This window comes from Arachis ipaensis, chromosome B09, assembly GCF_000816755.2.
Source record: "Arachis ipaensis cultivar K30076 chromosome B09, Araip1.1, whole genome shotgun sequence".
Lineage (NCBI taxonomy): Eukaryota > Viridiplantae > Streptophyta > Magnoliopsida > Fabales > Fabaceae > Arachis > Arachis ipaensis.
This window is the reverse complement of record NC_029793.2, coordinates 56001314-56008276: the sequence shown is the minus strand read 5'-3', so window position 1 is coordinate 56008276 and position 6963 is coordinate 56001314.

Here is a 6963-nt window from a genome sequence, read left to right as displayed (position 1 = left end):
GGTGCGAATGAATATCTTGGAAAAGAAATAGACTTGAGTTGAATAGAAAAACAATAGTACTTTGTATTAATTCATGAAGAACAGCAGAGCTCCACACCTTAATCTATGGTGTGTAGAAACTCCCCCGTTGAAAATACAAAAGTGATAATGGTGTAAGCATGGTCGAATGGCCAGCCTCCAAGGTCTAGGGACTAAACGTCCAAAGATTTGAAAATACAATATCAAAAGGTCCTATTTATAGAGAACTAGTAGCCTAGGGTTATAGAAATGAGTAATTAATGCATAAATCTTCTTCCGGGCCCACTTGGTATGTGCTTGGGCTGAGCATTGAAGCTTCCATGTGTAGAGACTTTTCTTGGAGTTAAACGCCAGCTTTTGTGCCAGTTTGGGCGTTTAACTCCAGCTTTTGTGCCAGTTTTGGAGTTAAACGCCAGAATTCTTGAGCTGACTTAGAACGCCTGTTTGGGCCATCAAATATCAGGCAAAGTATGGACTATTATATATTGCTGGAAAGCCCAGGATGTCTACTTTCCAACGCAATTGATAGAGTGCCAATTGGGCTTCTGTAGATCCAGAAAACTCACTTCGAGTGCAGGGAGATCAGGATCCAACAGCATCTGCAGTCCCTTTTCAGCCTCTAAATCAAATTTTTGCTCAGGTCCCTCAATTTCAGCCAGAAAATACCTGAAATCACAGAAAAACACACAAACTCATATTAAAGTCCAGAAGTGTAATTTTTATTTAAAAACTAATAAAAACATAATAAAAACTAACTAAAATATACTAAAAATATACTAAAAATAATGCCAAAAGGCGTATAAATTATCCGCTCATCACAATACCAAACTTAAATTGTCACTTGTCCCCAAGCAACTAAAAATCAAATAGGATAAAAAGAAGAGAATATACAATAAATTCCAAAAACATCTATGAAGATCAGTATTAATTAGATGAGCGGGGCTATTAGCTTTTTGCTTCTGAACAGTTTTGGCATCTCACTTTTTCCTTTGAAGTTCAGAATGATTGGCTTCTATAGGAAACTCAAAGCCTTGGATCCCTTTTTATCACCCTTGCCTTTTGGTTTAAAGCGGTATTGGCTTTTTCTGCTTGTTTTTCTTTTTTCTTTCTTTTTTTTTTCTTTTCTCTTTCTCTTTTTTTTTCGCATATATCCTTTTTTCCGCAAGCTTTTCACTGCTTTTTCTTGCTTCAAGAATCAATTTTATGATTTTTCAGATCATCAGATAGCATTTCTCCTTTTCCCTCATTCTTTCAAGAGCCAACAATTTTAACATTCATAAACAATCAAATTCAAAAATATGCACTATTCAAGCATTCATTCAGAAAAACAATAGTATTGCCACCACATCAAAATAATTAAACTGTTTTAAAATTTGAAATTCATGCACTTCTTTTTCTTTTTTAAAAAACATTTTTCATTTTAAGAGAGGTGATGGATTCATTTTCATAGCTTTAAGGCATAGACACTTAGACACTAATGATCATGTGATAAAGACACAAAACATAAATAAACATAAAGCACAATTTTCGAAAAACAGAAAATAAAGAACAAGGAAATTAAAGAACGGGTCCACCTTAGTGATGGCGGCTTGTTCTTCCTCTTGAAGATCTTATGGAGTGCTTGAGCTCCTCAATGTCTCTTCCTTGACTTTGTTGCTCCTCTCTCATGGTCCTTTGGTCTTCTCTAATTTCATGGAGGAGGATGGAATGCTCTTGGTGCTCCACCCTTAGTTGTCCCATGTTAGAACTTAATTCTCCTAGGGAGGTGTTCATTTGCTCCCAATAGTTTTGTGGAGGAAAATGCATTCCTTGAGGCATCTCAGGGATTTCATGATGAGGAGTTTCCTCATACTCTTGTCCATGAGTGGGATCTCTTGTTTGCTCCATCCTTTTCTTAGTGATGGGCTTGTCCTCATCAATGAGGATGTCTTCCTCTATGTCAATTCCAACTGAGTTGCAGAGGTGACAAATGAGGTGAGGAAAGGCTAACCTTGCCATAGTAGAGGACTTGTCCGCCACCTTGTAGAGTTATTGGGATATAACCTCATGAACTTCTACTTCTTCTCTAATCATGATGCTATGAATCATGATAGCCTGGTCTATAGTAACTTCAGATCGGTTGCTAGTAGGAATGATTGAGCGTTAGATGAACTCCAACCATCCCCTAGCCACGAGCTTGAGGTCATGCCTTCTTAGTTGAACCGGCTTCCCTCTTGAATCTCTCTTCCATTGAGCGCCCTCTTCACAGATGTCCATGAGGACTTGGTCTAACCTTTGATCAAAGTTGACCCTTCTAGTGTATGGGTGTGCATCTCCATGCATCATAGGCAAATTGAATGCCAACCTTACATTTTTCAGACTAAAGTCTAAATATTTCCCTCGGACCATTGTAAGCCAATTCTTGGGGTCCGGGTTCACACTTTGATCATGGTTCTTGGTGATCCATGCATTGGCATAGAACTCTTGAACCATTAAGATTCCGACTTGTTGAATGGGGTTAGTGAGAACTTCCCAACCTCTTCTTCGGATCTCATGTTGGATCTCCGGATATTCACCCTTTTTGAGCTTAAAAGGGACCTCGGGGATCACCTTCTTCTTGGCCACAACTTCATAGAAGTGGTCTTGATGCACCCTTGAGAGGAATCTCTCCATCTCCCATGATTCGAAGGTGGAAGCTTTTGCCTTCCCTTTCCTCTTTCTAGAGGTTTCTCCGGCCTTTGGTGCCATTAATGGTTATGGAAAAACAAAAAAGCTTTAGCTTTTCCCACACCAAACTTAGAAGGTTGCTCGTCCTCAAGCAAAAGAAGAAAGAAGAGAGTAGAAGAAGAAGAAATAGAGGAGATGGAGGGGGCTTAATATTTCGGCCAAGGGGGATAGGTAGTGTGTATGTTGTGTGAAAATGAAGGAGTGAAGATGTGTTTATATAGGAGTGGAGAGGGGGGTATGGTTCGGCCATTATGGGTGAATTTGGGTGGGAAAGTGGTTTGAATTTGAATGGTGAGGTAGGTGGGGTTTTATGAAGGATGGATGTGAGTGGTGAAGAGAATGGTGGGATTTGATAGGTGAGGGGTTTTTGGGGAAGAGGTATTGAGGTGATTGGTAAATGGGTGAAGAAGAGAGAGAGAGTTGGGGTAGGTGGGGATCCTGTGGGGTCCACAGATCCTGAGGTGTTAAGGATTTCTCATCTCTGCACCATGTGGCGTGCAAAATGACCCTTGCTGCCAATCCTGGCGTTAAACGCCAGGCTGCTGCCTCTTTCTGGCGTTTAACGCCAGCTTCTTGCCCATTCCTGGCGTTAAACGCCAGTCTGGTGCCCATTTCTGGCGTTAAACGCCCAGAATGGTGCCAGACTGGGCGTTTAACGCCCATTCTGCTACCCTTACTAGTGTTTAAACGCCAGTAAGTTTCTCCTCCAGGGTGTTCTATTTTTCATTCTATTTTTCCTTCTGTTTTTGCTTTTTCAATTGTTTTTGTGACTTCACATGATCATCAACCTACTGAAAACATAAAATAGGAAAAGAAAATAGAAATTTAACTTAGATAAGTAAAAATTGGGTTGCCTCCCAACAAGTGCTTCTTTAATGTCAATAGCTTGACAGTGGGCTCTCATGGAGCCTCACAGATGTTCAGAGCAATGTTGGAACCTCCCAACACCAAACTTAGAGTTTGAACGTGGGGATTCAACACCAAACTTAAAGTTTGGTTGTGACCTCCCAACACCAAACTTAGAGTTTGAGTGTGGGGGCTCTGTTTGTCTCTGTATTGAGAGAAGCTCTTCATGCTTCCTCTCCATGGTTACAGAGGGGTATCCTTGAGCTTTAAACACAAGGGAGTCTTCATTCACTTGAATGATCAATTCTCCTCTGTCAACATCAATCACAGCTTTTGCTGTGGCTAGGAAGGGTCTGCCAAGGATGACGGATTCATCCACACACTTTCCAGTCTCTAGGATTATGAAATCAGCAGGGATGTAGTGGTCTTCAACTTTTACCAAGACATCTTCTACAAGTCCATAAGCCTGTTTCTTTGAATTGTCTGCCATCTCGAGCAATGGAGGTTCATCCTCCCAAGTCTCATTACCAAACAACCTGGCATTTAGCTTCATGATTGCTCCAAGGTACTTAGCAACTTGCTCTTCAGGAACATCTTCATCCTCTTCAGAGGAAGAATACTCATCAGAGCTCATGAATGGCAAAAGTAAATTCAATGGAATCTCTATGGTCTCAGTGTGAGCCTCAAATTCTCATGGTTCCTCATTAGGGAACTCCATGGAGGCCAGTGGACGTCCATTGAGGTATTTCTCAGTGGAGATCACTGCCTCTTCCTCCTCTCCAGGTTCGGCCATGTGAGACGTGTGATGCCAGGGCATTTTGGCCAGTTTCACTGACCTTTTCTTTACTGTTTTTAAGGTAGTTTCATGTATTTTCTTAGGAAATAAGCTAGTTTTGGGTAGATATTCACTTACATTTTGATTCAAGCATACATTGTGCATTTTACATGATTTCATGAGAATTTTGCATGAATTATATGATAAATTGGACGATGCATAATCCCATGATTAAGAGCAAGACTTTGATGCACTTTGTTTGATTGATTTCAGGACAAAAGAAGAAGAGAAGAAGCCACGTTAGTGGCTACGTTAGTTACACTAACATGGGTACTAACGTGGAAGGAAGGAAAGCCCCAACGTTAGTGAGAAAATTTAGTGGCATTAACTTTGAAGAAAGGAAATGGAGCCAACGTTAGTGACACTTAACATTATCACTAACGTTGGACCAAGCTCATAAGTGGCCACGTTAGTTGCCACGTTAACTTAGTAAACGTGGCCGCTAACGTTAAGAAGGAAAGGGGGGATACTCGGGAAGTCTGGAAATTGGGGAATTGAGGGATGGAAGAGGGGTCTTCGGACTTCCTTCCCTCACACACTTTTCCTTTTCTTTCTTTGTACTTTTCATTTATGAATTTTGAAGTTTTATTTTCAGTTTCAATCTTCATCTTTACTTTTCTACACTTTCTTTCTTTTCTATTTTGGTAGAGCAATGATCAACTAACTCTTTACATTGGGTTAGAGAGCTCTATTGTAATTCAATGGATCAATTATAGTTCTTATTCTTCTTCTTCTTTTTTTCTCTTGATTTTACTTGAAAGCTTTCGGTCTTCATCCAATTGGGTAGTTATCTTGGAAAAGAAGCTATTCATACTTGGATCTCTTCTGAACCTTGAAAGAGGAATGAAGAGATCAAGCTAGAAATGCTTTCTCATGCTGGACCAAATTGGGTTTGGATGGATATGTGACTATAATCCTCTCAACACTTGATTTGGAAAATGCATGTGGTATAATCAGTGACCATACTTCATCTCTTCTCATGAGCAATTGACCAAGGAATTGGCTATTGATCAAGATTTGAGAGATTGAATTACAAGAAATTATAATTCAATCACTTAAGATTGCCAAGGTGATCAATGAGTGCATTGATTGAGGAAGAGATGAGAATGAACATGATCCGGAGGATTGCAATATCTCTTGATCCCAATGTTCATTTTATTTTTAGTTCTTACATTTACTTTTCTTGTCATTTTTCTTTTCTACACTTTGTTGCTTTCTTTACTTTTCTGTCAATTTACATTTCTTTGTTACTTATCACTCCATTATGATTCGTCTAACTAGGATAATCAATTAACTATTGATTGCTTAATCCATTAATCTCTGTGGGATTCGACCTCACTCTATTGTGAGTTTTACTTGACGACAATTCGGTACACTTGCCGAAGGGAGATTTGTTGAGAGACAAGTTTTCCGTGTATCAAGTTTATGGCACCGTTGTCGGGGATTAATCGTGATTAACAAACTACCGGTTGATTAATTTACTAGATTAGACACTTTTCTTTTGTCTTTATTTTCTTTTGCTTCTTTATTTTCTTTTGCTAACTAACTGTTTGTGATATTGCCTCACTGGGAATTTCCTCATCTGTGACAATGGAGATTCCAATTTCTTTTGGTGATTATTGTTTGAGACAGAGCTTTCTGCAGGAAAGACAGGAGCATCCATCATATTTTAGTCAATCAAATTTCATGGGAAACTCTCCACCACCACATAATGATTCACTTTACTATGCTCATGGTGGGTGGGAGTATCAAGAACATGAAATGGGGTACTTTCCAGTGCCACAAAATGGTCCATATTTTGGTGAAATTGATCACTACTCAAGTTGTGGCTGGGAAGATCATAATCAAAGAGTTTTCACTCATTCATACCCCATTCATCAAGAGCCATCACCTCTCAATTATACAACCGCACCTCCAAGTTTTACATGCCTAAATTCTTCATCATTTGAGTATGCCTCAGCACAAAAGTCTATCCCAAATCCATACAATTCATTTCACCATCCACAAAACTCAATCCACTACCCACAAGAGTCATACCACTTTCAGAACACACAACCACAAAACAACCAATTCCATTCACAAGCCAACCCCGCCCAACCATTACAACCTACCCAACCTCCTTTAGATAAACTTGCTAGGGTGGAACTCATCATTGAAGAATGCAGAAAAAGTAGAGTAGAGGAGAGACTCACTAGGATAGAACTCCTCCTTGAAGAAATAATGAAGACAATCGAAGAGGAGAAAATAGCAGAAAGAGACCATAAAGAAAAATTGAGACAGAATGCACAACTCTATTCTGAAGAACCATTCATTGAAGAGCTAAGATCACAAAGAGAAACCACTCCACTCTCTCCAAAAACAGAGGAGTTCATTCAAAGGTTAAGAAAAAGGGAGGAAGTCAATGAAGGGAACCCACACTCCAACGAAACAGAGAGTTGCATAGAGGGTGAGTTCATTGAACCACCAATTCAAGAAGCTCTTGATGAAGAGGATGCTCCACCCATCATACAATACCCAAATCCTGAAATCAAGGTGGTAAAGGCAATTAACATGAACAC